Raw genomic sequence first — 19,390 nt, 5'->3', positions numbered from 1 at the left:
ATTACACAAGCAATTGACTGAACATTTTCTCTGTTTCCAGGAAAAGAATGGAAAGGCTTGCTTCTATCTGCATGTTTTCAGCCTAGCTCTGTGTAGCACCCTTCCCCTCAAAGAGCAAGTAGGAGACCCGTGAAGCTGTAATCAGGAGCACGGTAGTCATCACTTTCATTCTAGAGACACCACTGTCATTTTCTCTCTAGCTGCTTCATGCCATGCACGTTCTGTTTCCCAAGGGAGGCAATAAATGCCCAATTTTAGCTTAAATAATAGTTGAGCAGATCAGAAGGCCAAGAGGCTACCTAGGTTTACAACCCAGGGACCATCTGTTCATGCTGAAAGCGTGAGAGAAAAATGGAAACAGAGAGATCACAAGCACATACGTGAGCACAAGTGTACCAGCCCTCGTGGCTGTGTACGAATGAGTTTATACCCCTGTAAACAGGACATTTCCTTTTGCCATCTAGGACTGCTCCGTTTTTCTCTGAGCAACACAGATGCAATTTCAGTAACCAGAATGTTCTTATAGCTCAAAGACCAAGATCTTTCTAATTTGGTTTGTTTATTTATTTATTTTTAGAGGAGGTACTGGGAATTGAACCCAGGAACTTGTGCATGCTAAGCTTAAGCATGCACTCTCCCACTTGAGGTATATCCTCCCCTGCAAGATCTTTCTGACTTGGAATCAAATATCATCTGCAAGCTCCTGCTCAGAACCAGCACCATCCATGCAAAGCCCAAGCCCCTGACGAGACCACACGCAGGTGCTCAGGGTTACACTCAGACCAGGGCCAGACCCAGGAAGGAAGGTGCCATCTTGGAAGTAGACCTTCCTTCCTGTCTCCACTGTGGGCTTTCCAAATTCTAATCCATAGAATCTGTGAGCATAAAAAAATGGTTGGTTTTTATGCCACCACACCAGTAGCAACCATTTAAAGTCCTCTCTTTAAAACATTCTTTCTCCGAGATTCTTTTTCCCTACAGCAGCTGTTTCATCCCTATTCTTTCCCTCCCACCCCCTACCCCCAGATCTCCTCTTAAGCTTTCCATTCTTTTCTCCCACCTGCCCTCAGAGTTTTGTCAACCTGCACACTCTGGCCCGGCCATCTGCTGAGCAAGACAGGACCGGCAATTGCTCACCGAGGATGTCCCCATGGGGCCTCATGTCATTCTTCCACATTTTGGATCATAAGGAATTGCTTACGTCTTTCCAGCCGCTCCGCTTCCCACCCGCCCCCTCACCCTGTGGGGCTCTGGAGTGCTCACAGCCTGCACCTGTGCCGCCCACCGCCCAGCACAGCCCCGGCGCGCATGGAGCGAGTGATGGGTGGAGTTCGGCTCAGTAACCCCTGCTCCTCTTGCCTGTTGCCACGCTTCCTATTGCAGCCTCCAAAGCAAATGAAGTCCAATAGCTTTGCCACTTACAGAATCTGACTTAACCAAGGTTACGCTCTGAGCCACTGGGGGTTCTTTACTCCTCTTGACCTGCACTTGGGGGGCTGTGTATTTCCTCCTTTTGGTTTCCTTCTAAATAGGGAGCAGGACAGGGAGGACCAACCTCAATTGGTTGGTAAGCTACAGAGTTTGAAGCAAATGTACGTCAGGGCTTCGTGCATTTCTGCGGGCTTTGCTCTGTGCTTTTGTTGGCTTTATCCCAAGCCTCTTGGGCAATTATTTTTGGCTCATTCAGTGAATGGCTTTACATCAATTTTTTCTGTCCCGAATGCTTAATATAGGGCTTGTCCACATGTAGTATTCATAGTACTGTTGGAAACTGTCCCTTGTTAATAAATCTTTCTGTCCCCCGTGGGTGCTGTGCAGCCATTTGCCTAGCCTGACGGGGAGATCTCGGCGGGTTCTCTCCATGGGGACGGGGGGAGGGTCTGAAGATAGTGTGCTAGCGTCTCCACGGCATTTAACCTGACCCGATGAGCAAAGGCCTTCTAAGACCCTCAAGGTTTTTGGTCAGTAATAAAGGGGCCAACTATACGCTTTGGGGAAAAGAAAACCCTAGGGCAGAGCTGCTCACACGGCACATGGAAACCCAGCTCAGTGTCCCCCTCTGTGCCCAGGCTCTAACCAGGGGCTGGGCGTGGGGGACCAGGGTCCTTCTGGCTCTGGTCCCCAAGCGCAGCTGTGGGCAGAGTCAGGGGTCCTCGTGTGGCAGGTGGGGCACTCTGGAACTGGCTTATTTATAGCAGAGAAATGTGCTAGAACTATAACTCATTTCTGCATCTGCTGGCTCTTCCGGCTATTAGACCGAACTCTTCAATATTTCTTTGCTCTTCCCTTAAAACAAGAACAGCCCTCACGTAATCTGGTGGCTGGAAAGACAAGACAAGCTTAGCAGTTGTTTAGGGAGGAAGTGTGACTTTTCAGACGAGGAAACAGAAAAAGAACACGTGCCTGGGAGCTCGAGGTTCTCAGCAGGAATACGTGGACACGATTCCATCTTAAAGGTGACGGTCCCAAAGCCTAGGAATTTTCTTTAATAACAAAACCAAAGCAGCTCACAGTCTCTCTTTTTCATCTTGAAAACTTTCCCTCCCCGCCTGAAACGATTTGGCTTAAATCTCTTTAAATCCAGCAAACAGAAAAACAGAGGTGGGATGGTCTTTTGGGTTCCCGGATCCACTTCCAACATGTGTGTGGCTCCCTGCCACCAACACACAATTCTCAGACACCAGCTGGATGTCTAAGAACTCAGCTCTGATGCCACCACCTGGAGGCAGAATCAGTTCCACAGGTTAAGGTCTCAGTCCCATAAGACCACCCCTGACTTCAGATGCCAATCCCAGGTTGTCACCTGTGCTTCTGACCGACTGGCTATGACTCAGAGGTTCCTCCTCAGATTTGAATAATTTGTTAGAATGGCTCACAGCACTCAGCAATCCTGTTTTCTTACTAGATCACTGATTTATTATGAAAGGATATTAAAGGATACGAATCAATAGCCAGATGAAAAGACACACTGGGGAAGGGTCGTGGAGCTTCCACGCCCTCCCCAGGAGCCCCTCTCCCCGAATCTCCGCGTGTTCGCCAACCTGGTGCTCTCCTCCCAACTCTGCCCTCTGGGGTTTTATGGGGCCTTCATTACACAGGCGTGCCTGATGACATCACCGGTGGACTAATCACATGGTTCTCAGGGCAACCAGCCCCCACCCTTGGGTGGGATCGAAAAGTCACCTTCCCTGAAGTCTTCTCAGGAACCAAGGACAAGAGACCAAATAATATCTCATTGCTCCTATGGCTCAAAGAATTCCAAGGGTTTGGGAGCTAAGAGCCAGGAATTGTGGATGAATAGCCAAGTACATATTTCTCATCTGAATGACCAAATACACACTTTTCTTATAAATCACAGTATTGCAGGTGGGAATTGCAGCGCACACCACGGTTCAAATCCAGCGCTTGTCAACACAGTGAGTAAATAGGGAAGGCAGGTTTAGACGCTTCTTCAACCACATGAAGTCAGGTACCTGAGAAAGGGGCTTCCAGCCCACTGGTTCTCGGAGTACCTGGTCCCTGGACCAGCCGCAGCAGCACCACCCGGGAACTGTAAGAAATGCGAGTCCCAGCCCAGACTTACACGTTTGAGAACCGTCCTCCAGTACAGTCAGGGAGTCTAGTCTGCAGGAGCTGGTGTCATCTTTAGGGCTGGCTTCTACCGTCTGAGTAGGGAGATTCAAGGACAGGACCCCTCTTCCTGCCTTCCCCAACCCCTGTGGATACATGGAATTCCACAGCTAGCAATGCATCCCTTTTATGTTAAGCATTGCCTCCCCCTTTAAAATAGGGTGCGTTCACTGAGCTGTGCTCTCTCTGGGGCTGCCCGGGCATCCTCAGACCCGCAGCTGTTTGGATTGTGCAACTGAAGGGGGAGAGTCATAGCTCCTGCAAGAACACCTGGTATCGTCTGAATGGCTGTGGCCCTCTAAGCCATTTTGGTGTTGCAGAATGAGATAAAGAAGTATGAGGAAGCTGGGATTCACCGTGTCAGAGGAAAAGGGTACAACGTGATCTGCATGTTCTACATACGAAAGTCTACCAGGGGGAAGGGTCTCCTTCCCCTTTGCTAATGGGGTGGAGACTTGCAGAGGGTGGCCCCTTGATTCCAGGTTTACACCCAGCTTTGTGCTGAAGACGTATCCCCCCAAATTTTATACAAGAAGACAAACCTGGACCTAAAATTTGAGAGTTCTCACCTCCCTCACCTGTACGATACTTTGTAGAAACTACCCAGCTTAGTTTTTCTGGAGCAGAGGGGCCTTCTCATGGGAGAGCTGCTGAGAGATTCGTATCTTAAAAGCACTTAAAAGTGCTTTTTGCACTTGCAGGGCACTCCAAGGCTCGAATGCTTGCTAATTACTGTTCACCCCAGGCGCCTAATTTCTCCAGGTGCCAGAGACACGTATGATTAAATTGAACATTAGTAAATACCTTGAGTGCTGCATTTTTAATGCTGATGCATCAACTGTGATGTTTCAAGTTGGGAAACATGAGACCATAACACATAAGCTGGAACCCTAAGGACTCCACCACGCTCTCCCCGGGAGCCCTTGCAGTAGGCCTAAGTTGCAGAGTTTCTTGAGAACGTGCCCGGACAGCTGGGGCTGGGCAAACGTCTGCAAGTCTAAGAAATAACACACTGTGTTACAGGCCTGAAGCATTTCTCTTTCCTTAGTTTCTCATGGGGTAGGGCTGGGTCCCTCGTTCTTTCCTGATGTGTGCCTGACAAGCCCTGGTTTTGTCTAGGAGCGAGTGCACGGTGTTCCCAGCATTTACCTGTGTGCCTGAGTAGGACGGTGGAGTGGGAAGGCCCCGGGCCGTGGGTGGGGAGTCTGCTTCCTTGTCCTCACTTTCCCTGTGCCTCACTTGGCGGTTTTGGCAAGTCCCAGCTTGTATGTTGACCTCCAGGCTCCGGTCCCCCAGTCTGGATGTTGAGGAGTGAACTGGCCTCTCCGGGCTCAGCTCTATCCTCCAAGACTCTTTGAGGCTGAAGGTCTTTTTCTTCTGGGAAGCCACCCCAGTGGAGAAATACCCTCTTCTGGGAAGGAGATACCTGAAACCATGTGGCTGTGGCTCCAAAGAGCTAAATTCCTCTGCACAACAATGGAAAGGTTGTAATTATTGTGGTCAGAGTCATATTTCTACAGATTGTGATTTTTTAGAGTAATTTTCTTTCCCAAATACTGGGTTTATCCTACAATGTGCCAATATTTTATTGCTTACTTTTGTGAAGTTGGTGCCTTGTTCCTCAAAGGCAGTGTCTAGAAAAGACCCCTAGACTGCAGGAAATCTATTCAGGTCTGGCCTTCTCTTTACTTCTCTGCACTGGAGGAGAGACCATTGAAAAAGAGAAAGAGAAGGAAAAGTCAGAATGGCAAGCAAGGCCAGATAAAAAGGGTCGACTGGGCTTGGGGTGACCCAGTACATACCATACACTGGGCTATAAAGCAAGTCTCAGTAAATTTAAATGACCACAGTAGAATTACTAGAAAGCAATAAAAGAAAAACATCTGGAAAAGTCATAAATGTTTGGAAGTTAAACAAGCTCCTAAATAGAAATCTGAAAGTATTTAAAGCTGAATCAAGATGGAAACACACGCCAAAATTATGGCGTGCAGCTAAAGCAGTGTTCTGAGGGACAGTTACAGCACTTAAATGCTTATAGTAGGAGAGAGAAAGATCTAGTATCAGTGTTCTAAGATTCCACCACATTTGTTAATCACTGAGTCCTGTCAGTTCTACTTCCTAAATATTTCTTAGTTTACTTCTCTCCATCCTGCTACTACAGCCTCCTAACAGACCCCCTGTATCCAGTCTTGCCTACCTCTAACCCCAAACCTTCCACCCTTCTGTCCAGCTGCGTCTCTCACTGCTCCTCCCTCTTTGCATTCCAGCCTCACTGACCTTCTTCAGGGCTATCATGCCTTCCTCTGGGTCTTCTCACACACATTTTCCTCTGCCTAGACCGTTCTTACCTCCAGAGCACACTGCTGATTCCCACCCGTAGAAATATCCTACCTTAAACTTCTCTCGTTTCTGGAAGCCTTGCTGCTGCTATAGATGCAGCTTCCATCTTAGCTCTCTGTGCTTCCTTTGTGGTAGCACTTAACATCTCTTCACAACCTGTTCAACTGTCTCTCTTCCCTGCTGGTTTGGGGGAGGATTGACTGGGTCTTTTACATCTGAGATTGTCTATCTGGCCCCTAGCATAGTTCTTGGCACACAGTAGGTGCTAACTAAATATTTGGCAAATGAATGAAAGCCTCTTTTAGTGGAAATATGACTTCTAACTTTGTGGTTACAGGTCGATGAGGTCAGGATTTGGGATTACAGCCTGCGGTCAACACTGGTTGTTGCCCAGCATGCACTCACTCTTACAGCTTGACAACGGCCCTGAATTCTATCTGGGGACCCGTGTGGTTCCTGGGAAGTGTGTTCTTACTCCGGCTCCACTAATTACTTAAATATTCACCACTGAGAAAGTTGATCTCTCGTGGCTTCAACTACTTGAAACTGCAATTTCTCAGTTAAATGAGTTATTGGGATTCTCTGTAAGGCCCCAGAGCCCTCCCATTTCATCACCTTCCTGTCATGAAAGGTACTGAGTGAAATTCTCTGGCAGTGATCCTGGCGTGCTTCTCTTGTAGGACTACTTATAAGGATCTGGGTGATTGCCCAGTGCCCTAGAAAGAGTGTAAGCAATATCTTGGCACACGTCTTGAGTGAAACATGCCTAATGTCATGAAGAAGATGAAACAGATGAGATAAGAATAAAAGGGAAAAACCAAAGTGGAATTAACCTAAATTTAAATAGTATCACTTCTGTGATATTTTTCCATTTATCAAGCAAAAGGAAATGGCTGTCTGGCCAAAAGAGAAAATGCTGTGTCTTGCTCTAACTATTTTTTAAAATAACATAAACTGTCTTTTCCCTAAGATAAATAATTTCTGTTTATTATGGACAATTTGGACATTTAACAAAGTATAGGAAGAAAGGGATCACCCCAGACAATACACAAAATAACCACTGATAATGTTCTCATGCACTTGTTGTCAGAAGTTTTTGTACATGTAACATAGATGCGTATTTTCCTTTTCATCAGACAGATACCGTCTGTCTCTGCTTGTCTGTCTATTTCTCTGTCCTCATCTTGTCTGAACTTTGGGCAGCATTCCTTCCAGAAACAGTCTCATTTCTTGCTTCCATGATGCCACCATTTACGGTCCCCCCCTGCTTCGCCATCCTTTGCTGGCTCTTCTCCCTCAGCTTGTCCAAAACTTGTTGGGGGCACCTCAGGGTTAGCTCTGGGGCCTCCTCCCTTCGACACCTCCTCTGGGCGGACAGGATAAATCTCACTCCGTCCTAGGACTTTAACCCTTCTCCACACTTCACTGAGAGAGGCCTCCTTACTGGCCTCCCACTGCAAGAACCTTGGCATGGCATCAAAATGACCTGGCTTCCACTCTGTCTCAGATCTCACCTCTCACCACCCACTTGGGCCTTCTAGCTCTTCCTCCAGCCCTCCGAGACCTCACACCCTAGAGCTTTTGCATGTTGCTCCTTCTCCTTGGAATATTCTTCTGCCAATCTTCGCATCACTGCCTCCTTCCAGGACTCAGTTCAAACTCAAACATCACTTTCCCAACTATTGGCTCTCCCTTCACATGTTAACTCCAGACTTGAAAAACTTGCACATATGCAAATCACACACAAAACATCAAAACAAACAATCAAAAAAGCCAACTGGAAACAATCCAAAGCCCATCAACAGTAGAATGGATAAGTTATGGTATGTTTATGCAGCAAGATAGCATATTGAAAGGAAAATGAATAAACAACAACTAGAGTATGACATGGTTGAACCTCATTACAATGTTGAATGAAAGAAAAAAGCCACAGAAGAATATATATAGTATTAAGTTAATTTCTATGACATTCAACTATATTGTATAGGGATACACACACACACACACACGCACACATACGAGTGGTAAAATTATAAAGAAAAGCGTAAGAATGATTAACAAACTATTCAAGAGCGTGGGTACTTCTCAGGGGCAGGAAGGGAGTGAGATCAGGAGGAGGTGCTTAGGGAGCTCCTGAGCATTGGTGGTACTGTCTCTTAACAGGATGGTAGTATCAGGTCTTTGTTTCATTTTTATTCTTGAAACTGTACACATATACTTTATAAACTCTTTTTAAGCCATGATATTTTTCTCAATAAGAAATTGGTTTTTTTTAAAGTGCAAGATGGGAATGGAAAGCAACGTCATTATTTTTTCCTCATAATTATAATAATAATGTAAACTACACTTACTCCATGTACCTCAGTTCCCTCACTGTTACGTGAAGGAACTGGACTCACTGGCCAAGATCTCTTTCTGTTCTGACATTGTCATTCAGCAAAGAGCAGGCAGGTTTGAAGGAACCTTGAGAAGACATCTGGTCTATCTCCATAATTCTCAGAAGAATTGCCAGTTAATTAAAACCAGACCAGGCAAAAGTCACCCAATTTGATTTGTAAATCCCACTCTCCCCTTCCCTAGGAAGAAATTACGCAGTCTTGTTATAGAATCAACTTTAAATGCCTGAAAATTCTTCTTTCTGAGTTACACGGATACCCTGTGCTTCGGGGCCTCTTTTTGAACAATGAGACAATACATTCAAAGTTGAAAAGCTTTGAGAGACTAAGTCTAAATGGAGCTGCCCATAGGAAACTTTCTGCCCTTTCCTGGAGCACAGCAGGGCAGAGATGCCACAGGTCACACGAGCGGGCAGGGAGAGGAGCAGGAAAGAATGCTGGGTGAATGTGCTCCTTGGTCAAATAAAATCTTTGTCAGCTTGATGGTACAAATACAATACTCTGTGGTCTCTCAAAGGAGAACCCGCCTGTTGTGTGTCAATGTTTCTACATGGCAGGGAAATGCGAAACCATGTGTTTCAACATAAGTATTCTCTTGATGATGTAGAGCGAGCATTCTGTTTCTCAAAGCCCCCAGAACGGAACTGCCCTTGAAATCAGGTTAACTAGGGCGAAATTTGATCATTGTGCAACTCGACTGGGTATCTGCAGCCTGGGGTATTGAATATCCTACTTTATGTTGTTTTTATTCTCAATTTCATCTAGCTATTTCCATAGGGACCGCAGGGCAATAGTAGGCAGGAAAGTAATGAAATATGGTAAATCTGGTTAAAGAGAAATACGACTAAAAATACTTTGTTTCATCTCAGCAGCCCCATATATAGCATGGCTTACTTCAGTTTACAAAGTACTGAAACTAGTTCTTAGGAGGGATAGGCAGGCTGCATTTATTGCTCTGGGAAGCAGAGCTTGCTCAATTTTATTACGTATTAAAGTTCTTTGTTTTATAGATATGCCATAAAAGTCTAGGTCATGATCATTAACTGCCTTTTATACTGGGTGCCAAAGCAAGCTCGATGAGCCTGCGACCTTCTAAGGTGACAGATCATCACCCAGGCGAGGTGGGCACTGACAGCTCTGCCATCCTGTGGCTTCACCGTGTACAGAGCAATCGCATGGCCCGGGTAAGGGTAGCAGGGAAACCTGCTAACACCAGCTGGACTCCAGCAGCCTTGATCACGCTCTCTGAGGAGACAGGCCCTTCTGCCAATAACAGAGCACTCAGAAGTAGAAAGAATTGTAGCTCATCTCAGTTGCTGTAAGTTGTTAATCTACCAGCACGATGCAACACTACTGGCTAAAGCAGTACTAATGTACTTTTTCTTAATAAAATAAAGGATTTACCTGTTAAGTTCCAGTAGCGATTTTTAGTGCTTTCCTAGCAACAGCAGATACAAAAAGGGGGCACTAAGAGAGAACGCATATCCTGTGTTCCCACAGAACCTGTGCTGTCTCTAATCACAGACCGCACTTATTATGATAGACTGAAACTGTCTGGTCCCTAACCAGATGGTGATCTCCTTGACTATGAGGACTTTTACTTCTGTGTCCTCAATGCGTAAAATAGGATGGAATCCAATAGTTGAAAATGCTTACTAAATATCTGCTAATAGAGTAGTTCCCAAACTACTTAAAAAGAATAGGATAGGAAGACAAAAACTATATTTTTGTCTGTTGGATAAGCAGCTTGCAAAAGAGCAGTTATGAACTTTAGATGATGCGATTTTGAAGCTGATGTTTACAGCATCACCAGGAGTTCCCCAAGCAGTAGAAGACACAGTGATTAAGAGTACAGACCCTGGAGCGTAACTGCCTGACTTTAAAATTCAGCTCCAAAGAAGACATCCAGATGGCCAACAAGCACGTGAAAAAATGTTTAACATCACTAATCGTCAGAGAAATGCAAATCAAAACCACAATGAGATATCATCTCACACTTGCCAGAATGGCTATCATCAAAAAGTCTACAAATAACAGATGCTGGCAAGAATGTGGAGAAAAGGGAACCCTAGTGCATGGCTGGTGGGAATGTAAACTGGTGCAGATGCTATGGAGAGTCCTCAAAAAACTAAAAATAGAATTACTATATGATTCAGCAATTCCATTCCTGGATATATACCCAAAGAAAATGAAAGCACTAATTCAAAAAGATATATGCACCCCAATGTTCATAGAAGAATTATTTACAATAGCCAAGATACAGAAGCTACCTAAGTGTCCATCAACAGATAAATGAATAAATAAGATGTGGTATATTATATATAAATATATATTTATATTATATATATATTATATATATACATAAATACACACACACAATGGAATATTACTCAGCCATAAAAATAATGAAATTCTGCCATTTGCAATGGGCCTAGAGCATATTATGCTTAGTGAAGTAAGTCAGACAGAGAAAGAAAAATACTGAATGTTATCACTTATATGTGGAATCTAAAAGATAAAACGAATGAATATAACAATACAGAAACAGACTCACAGATATAAAGATCAAGCTAGTGGTTACCGGAGGGGAGAGGGAAGGTAGGGGCAAGATAAGGGTATGGGATTAAGAGGCACAAACTGCCATGTATAAAACAAGCTACAAGGATATATTGTACAGCACAGGGAATATAGGCAATATTTTAAAAATCACTTTAAGTGGAATATAATCTATAAAAATACTGAATCACTATGTTTTACACCTGAAACTAATATAATATTATACACCAAGTATATTTCAACAGGAATATTCTTAAATAAAATGAAATCCAGCTCCATCTAGTACCACTGTACCTCGGGCAAGTGAGCAGGCCTCCCCGCGACTCGAGCTGTGCTTGTAAGATGCGAGAGCAGTGTGTGGCTTAAAGGACTATTGTGAAGGAAAATGAACTGTTACTATAAAGCATTTAGAATATTGCCTGATACACGAAGAGTGCTCAATGCACATTACAACTCTTCTAACTGCAGTCTGTTATCATCCATAACAATCACATCAAGCACCTCCAAAGGAAGAAATGCTAAGTGAACTGCAGCATCCTAGCAGGTCTAACGGAAACTAACTTCATGAAACTGTTTCTACAGGTGGGGGCATCACTTATTCTGCATTGAATGACAATAAAATGTATTTTTTATTCAAAAATAGAAAACTTTTCATTATAAAACACCTATTTAACAATTCAAACAATTCAGACATGGGTAAAATGGAAAGCAAAAATTACCTATACTTCATCCTTTCCCCAAAGATGGCTGTTTTTAATAGTTCAGCATGTGTTTCTCCAGACATTTTCTGTGCCTACACACACTTACACAATAAAAAGCAGTTTATACTACATGCAGGTTTGCGACTTGCATGTCCATCTGACTGTGGGCATAGTTTTCAATAAGTGTAGAGATCCGTTAGAACGACCCAATACTGTTTTGATGGATGTCTGCAGTGTTTCCAATCTTTTCACCACCAAAAACAATGTTAGCAACCATATATAAATATAGTTGATTTCTTATCCAGTAATTTTGTCAGGATAAACCCCTAGAAACTGAATTGCTGGATTGAAAAGCATGAAGAAATATTCTAACTCCTCACTATTTTGGGCAGAAAAAGGTGAGCCTCAAAGGACTAAACAACCCTGTGACTCTCACAACTTGTGCTGCCTTACCCTTGCCCTTTGCCCCTTGCCCTCACCACACATTCCCACAGCCCCTGTAAACCAGTTCATTCTGCTTTCAGGCCATTGTTACAGCCTGAAAGCGCTGGGTGTCCTCCACCCTTCAGAGAACTGTCAGAATGCAACTGTCACGAACCACAAACCCACTTTACTACCTTACAGCCCAAAAGGTAAGGCCCTTCAGGCTTCTTTGCTGCGTCACGATTGTTTTTCCTGTATTGTTTTTCTCAAAATAGAACACACACACACACATACACACACCCTGTGAAATATAACCCACACACTGAAAAGCGCATAAACATGTAGGTACAGTTTAACGAATACTTCTACAGCAAATGCCTGTGTAACTGTCACCCAGGACTAGAGGTAAAAGGGGTATTACCACTGTTCCAGAAGGACCTCCTCACTGTCCCCACCATCTACCTGCCCAAGTCATAATTCCTTCCCTCTCTCCTGGGGCACCACTGTACTGGGTTTTTGAATAATGATTTCTTTGCTTTTCTTTATAATTTTTACACATATATATGAATCCTTAAACAATATGGTTGAATTTTCCCTGTTTTTGAACTTCACCTGAATGGAGGCTCATTCGTGTCCTGCTTCTTTGTTGGTAAGATTCATAATGGCCATTTAGATTGTGTTTGAGCTATGTCGAAAAGTAATAGCATGAAATCTTATATGTCATTTCTGGACTCTGTTCTGTTCCCATGGTTTATTATCTGCATACCAAAACCATATTGTTTTAATTATTACAGCTTTGTATAACCTTTGCTATCTGGAGAGCAAGTTCTCCCTTCTTGCTTTCCTCTGAGTCTTTGTTTATTCTTGACTTTCACATTCCCTTATCAATTTTAGAATAAGCTTACCAGGTTCTAAAACAAACATGTTGAAATTTGGATCAAAATCACATTCAATCTTGCCATTACTGAGTTCCAATCTATGAAATGACATAGTTCTCCATTTACTGAGATATTCTTTAATATAATTCAATAAAGTTTAGTTTTCTCCCCATAGATTTTGGTATTTCTGATAATTTCATGTTTCTGATATTATTCTAAACTAATTTCTTGTTTTGAGGTTTCTTGGATCACCTTGGTGTCAGGAATTTGGGCAGGAATGCACTGGGGGGCCCTTTACAGGGATGCCTTTGCCTACTCTTCTCCTGCTAGGGTGGTGCACCCTGTAGCCCCCTGGGGGTGCAGGGAAGGGAGCTGGTTACCGATGGCTTACCTTCATCATGGACACAGCCTCCAGGACCCCAGCAACGCGTGCGTGTGCTGCAGTGTGTGGTGGGCACCTCCAGTCAGGATTCCCGTCTTTGCAGGCTCTGGACTTTTTAATTTCTGTTCCCCTCACTCCTCAATGTCATCAAAACACAGCTCAATTTCAAGTCTGGATTATCATTTATCTTAAGAGTAAAAGTGATTTTGAATTTTCTGGTTACCTTTCTTTTTTTTCTTAGGGTTTTTAGACTTATGTCACTTTAGTTCTTGGATGTTTCTATGAGCTTAAAAAAAATTCATCCAGCATTTTTAGTTGCTTTCCATGAGAGGGTTAGTTTGGATAAACTAGCCTGCCATTATCAAAAAAACAAGAACTCCATAAAGGTTGCTAGTTTTTAAATTCTGGTTCAGACCAAAACAAACATTTACCAAGCTGAGAACCAAAGGGAAACAAGGGAATTGAGGCTGTCTCTGCTTCATAGAAGTCCCACATTTATTTATTTTTTTCAGTTTGGCAGCATTGGTAAGGAGCCAAGCTAGAAATAGGTTTGAAAAACACAACTTAGATAAAATCCTTACTCTTAGAAATAAAATCTTATAATAGTTTAAACAACATGTTTATAAAATTCCATTATACTATTCATTTTAGCAAAATGATTATACTGACATATGTTCTTTCTATATGCAGACCCAGGACTTTATTTTAAAGCAGCTTAATTCATGTTCTTCAGAGATTTAAATATCTTATTCCAAAACATTTTAATGGTGAAATAAGTGAATATACAGTAAACCACAGAGCCAATTATTTCTGCCAGATTTCCCCTTGAATATGATTGCAGATTTCTACTTTTTATACAGGAATACAGGCTACCAACTGGAAATAATTCCCATTGATGCTCTGGAAAAAGCTACGGGAACAAATGTTATGTACATACTATACATACTTTCTTTAATTTCTGAATGTTAATAGCAAAACATTTCTTGACTATTTAAATTCAGAAATTTAATAATATAAACTAGCCAGGATGATCTTTGTGAAATACAGTAAAGCATTAACACATTTTATTTTTTGTGGAAATTAGGAAAAGTTCCACTGGCAGAAAACATATGAAAGATATATGTAATATTTGAAAAAATCAATCATTAGGAGCTTAAATTCTTAAAAACACAAGCTGATAAACTAAGATGATCAACTGTTTATGAGTTTTTCTGTTAATAATTGGAAGGAGCAGTTTCCAGGAGTTTTAAAAATCATAGAGGAAAAGCTTAAAATTGAAAAATTCTATTCATTTGATATATTCTCACTAGCTTTTTTTCCCCTGGGTATACGCAGTGTTTTATACTTTTGTTTCAGATCACACAGGTTCCTCTAATCTTGCCATCTCTTCAAATAACCGCCCTCCCTTCAGAGCCAAACTTCTCACAGAGAACTCCAGCGTTGTCTTCCTGTGTACCTGACCATGCTCTCTGCTTCACCTTTGAACCGCAGCAGCCACTAGAGACCGCTGAGACAGAGCTGCTGCCTGGCAGGCCTCCTCCTCCTGGGCTTTTACTGACACCAGTGTTGCTACTCCGCACCCTCCTTTTTCTTGTCTCTGGACTCCACACCTCTGCTTTCCGACCTTATCCTGACTGCTTTAGTCTGCACCTTTCCCTCCCCTCCATTCCTTAAGCGTCAATATCCCATCCTCAAAATTGTCATTTGTGTTCTTTCCTTCGCTGTGTACACGCTCACGCAAACCTTCTAACATTTCTATGCGGATGACTCCCCAGACGATACCATTTCCTGAGTTTTAGTCTAGTTGTCCATTGATTCTGTCCAACCCAGTTTATGATGGACTAGATCAGTCATGTTCCTGTTACATTTTCCCAACTACTACTCCATTTCTGTATTTTTAAAAGAATACTCCTCTTGCAGTGATCAAGCTTGAAAATCCAGCTTCATCTCTGACCCTACCTCTCCAGCACACACCCTCTGCAGCCAGCTTTCCTGACCAGCCATTTCCAGGTCTGTCAGTACTGTCTTATTCTCCCTTCTCTGGTCCTTGGATTAGGTTTCTGGAGCAGTCTCCAGATGACTTCTACACACCTAAAACTCCCCTTTACCATCACGGCCCAGTTTGCAGTCATTCTGGTCCCTGTACGAAGCATATGTTAACCACCCCAGAATCAGTATTCACTGCTCCTTAAACATGTATAACCTTGTCAGGCCTTTGTTCATTTTAGGTCTTTTCTTTGGAATGCCCTTCTTCCCACTCCTCCCACGTCCCAGGTGTGTCTGGCATAACCACTGTTCATCCTTCAAGATGTCTAGAGTACTCAATGCCAGTCAGGAAAGGAAACAGAAAAACTGTGTCCAGAGACGTAAGATTACAGAGGCCATGGGAGAATAGTGTTTCAAGAAGGGGGTAATCAAAGGACAATCTTGTTAAGGAGTAAATGAAAATAAGGAGTTAGAAAAATCCATCAATGGCTCTTCTCAAATGCGCTGTTCACACTCACGATTTTCAATCCACTCTGCACCTCCCCCTTCTCTCTTAAACGCACTCAGTCAGACTTTCACCTCCACCATGACACAGACATTGCCTGTCAGGGTCATTCGTGACCCCCCACACTGTGAAATCCGATGGTCAACTCCCAGTCCTCCTCTTACTCCAAAGCCTGCTCCTTTTCATCTCAGTTGGTAGCAGCTCTGTCCTCCCAAGCGATCAAGCCAAAAGCCGTGGAGTCATCCTCAACACCTCTCTTTCTCTCAAATCCCCGAACCAGTGGACCTTACGCTTCACAATATATCCAGAATCAGACACTTCTCATTTCCTCTACTGCTACCAGCCATTTTCGTCTCTGCCTGGGTTCCTGCAGCGACCTCCCAGCAGGCCTTCCTGTTTCTTCCCTTGAGCTCTCCTCTACCCCTGGTCCAGTCTCAGCTCAGCAGTCAGAATGATGCTGTTGAAATCTAAGTCGGATTGTGTCACCCCTCTGGTCCCAACCCCATTTCACTCAGTGCAGAAGTAGGTGTTCCCAATCAGGTCTTATCTCCTGGCCTCCCCTCTCTGGCTCATTTTACTCTGTCTACCCTGGGCTCCCTGACGTCTCCTTGAGCACACGGGCTGCTCCTTATGCCTGGAGAGCTCACCCTTCAGTTACCCATGTGGCTAATTCCTTTACCTCCTTCATGTCTTTGCTCAAGGAATCCCACTTAAACCACATCCCTTACTTTGCTCTATCTCTCTTTTTGCTATACTTGTCACTTTCTAATACATTATGTACTTTATTTATTTGTCATGTTTATTGTCTCTCTCTCCCTGTTAACGTTCACTGATACATCCCAAGCACATAGCAAATACTAAACAAATGTCTGCTGAATGAAAGAATTAAAGACTTTGAGAATAAAAGTTTTGGGAAGTGGTGAGGACCTAAAATAGTTCACATGGGTCCAGCAGCAAATGAATGTGAAGAAATGGAATCGCAGATGTGGAAGAATTTGTAGTTTATCTAAGCCTTTCCATTCCTATATACAGTCACTCTGATGTATGAAAAATACACCTATTTGAAGCACTTTTTTTAATTAAAAATAAGACATTATGACAGTTAGTTGGATACAACATGAACATTTTAAGCATCAATAAATAATGACCATGACATCTCTAAATATTTATAAATAGTGACCATTCTTAAGTATCAACAGATACTCAGTATATTGTTAGTTTTAGCATAATGGCAGATGACGTGCAATTTGAAAAGGAGAGCAAACACTGATTAGCCAACTGGTTAGTCAGATAAAAGTTAACCGTTGACTAATCCATATTTTTTACTTATTTTCTATGTAAGCAACAAATAAAATGTAAATAAAATAATATATAATAATGCGTAATATAATAATTATAATAACATACAATAAAATATAGATTAAAAATACAAATAAAATAAGCAACAAATACTGTGAAATTTAAAATACGAATAGTACAGAAAAAGGGTTTTTACATTTCTATTTAGATACTGTACTATGATGATAATTTTGGCACATTCAGTTTTAAATGCAATGGCTGATCTTTTAAGATTCTGTATATAGGCAAATATAAAACCATTTACTTATGGTTTTAAAATCATAATGGTTCTAAAACTAACATACAGTTGGAAACTGAAGGATGATTTGGAGGCAGGGTGAGGGGTGTTCCACAATGCATATAAATTACTGGAAATTTAAACAAGGAAGTACAATTCAGTTTTCCTTGATTAGATTTGGAATTATTCTGGCTTTCAAAAATATAATCTCTAAAATGAAACGAAATCTTCACTGATTTCTCTAGTAATTTAGAGCACAATTTGGTCTGGAATCTCATCTCTGAACATGGACTCATAAATGATCAATCAATCAATCTGTTGACATATTTTTATAGTAAATCACGTATGTATGTGTGTGTGTATGTATTTTTTTGGTAAACTTTCATTAGGATAAATATTGTAAGATGAAAAATAAACCTACTTTGCACCAGAAAATAGACTGATCCTAACATAAGCAGGCTTTGCCATGTAGGTTAACATTTAACTAAAGAAATACTATCCTTTAAACTCTAAGTTTTAGATACTAACGGAGTGGAGGATGGGCTATCAAGATGATTTATATAAAGAATTAGAAGATACTACATACTACTTAAGCAATGGGCTTGTCTTTTAAAATTATTTTGCTAAGTCTAATAGCAAAATAAGTCTTTATTACCTAAGGCATGATAACTGGCAGTAGTAGGAAGGCAGCCTGGGAACACATGGTGCAGCAGGCAAGACTGGTTGCAGTGAGTATGTGCTGTGGATTATTAAGTGACCAAATATATATCCTTGCTAACAGCACCTTCATAAAAAAATATTTTCACTGCAGCTTCACAAACGAAATGACATACCATTTTTTCACTGCAGTCTACTAGTTATCTATCATACTTGTTTTAGAATGAGAAAGGCACACTCAAAATAGGCTCTAAACCAGATGTATTTCCCTATGAAAATGGAAAATAATTATAAAATAGAGATGATTCTGGAAAACAGAAATATTTACAGTAAAGACATATAGTAAATTAATTAACAAGGCACACTTTCAAGAGCAAGAATTATATTTACAGTTTTGAAGTTGAGTTTGTGTTCATTTTTGCCTTCAATTGCTATGGTTTAGTGAAGTAGCAAAAGCAGTAAATCACACTAAAAAAATCTAGGTTCAGCTTATACTTTACTATCTGCTGGCTCTTTTTTATTTATGAAGGATTATTTCAGTGGAATATTAATGAGAATTTTTGGCTTCTTTTAAACAACTTACTATAAAATTATATCACATTTTATAAATTAAACACCTAAACTTTTTGAAAGCCAGAATAATGCTAGTTAGGAGAGAAGCTCCATTTCTGTTGCTTTCTTTTTACGTGTTAGAGAATTCAGCTGTAATATGGACCAACGTGTCGCTGTTGCCATTTGCTTCCATACATTTACACTCCTATGTCTTTGCCAGGAACCCAGAATGGGTTTGCTGGAGACCAGACCATGTGGTCAATGGCAGTCTTTTTGTTCCAGTAACCCAGTGCCCAGCCTACCATTTGGCACACAGCATGTACTTAATGAACACGGCTGAACAAATAAACCTCCATTCCAATATTCTGATTATATGGCTGAAGGCTCTAGTTCTTCTGTGAAATAGATTTTATTTTTATTGAGGGCATCCTGTCATTTGCATGTTAAACTAAAGTGAAATGTAGTGAATCAATAAAGACATGGTAGACCCCAAAAGTTAATGTATAGGTACACATTCTTTTTTTTCTCTAAAAATATGTTATCCCTTATCTGTAAGAGATATATACTAAAATGTTTATGGGTAAATTATACAGTGCATTGAATTTGCTTTAAAATAGTAGAGAAAAAAGTGTATCTGTGAGAAATAGATGACACAGTGGCAAAATATAAATAACTGTTGAGGCAGGGTGTGACAGGTACTTAGAGGTTTTCCTCATACTATTATCACTATATGGCATGGCTTGAAAGGTTCAGTAGTAAAAATAATGAATTCAAATAAATTTCAACAATAAAAATAGTAAAAGCAAAA

Source organism: Camelus dromedarius, chromosome 28, assembly GCF_036321535.1.
Source record: "Camelus dromedarius isolate mCamDro1 chromosome 28, mCamDro1.pat, whole genome shotgun sequence".
In the NCBI taxonomy this organism is placed as follows: Eukaryota; Metazoa; Chordata; class Mammalia; order Artiodactyla; family Camelidae; genus Camelus; species Camelus dromedarius.
The sequence above is the reverse complement of the archived record's forward strand: the minus strand, read 5'-3'. Positions refer to the sequence as shown.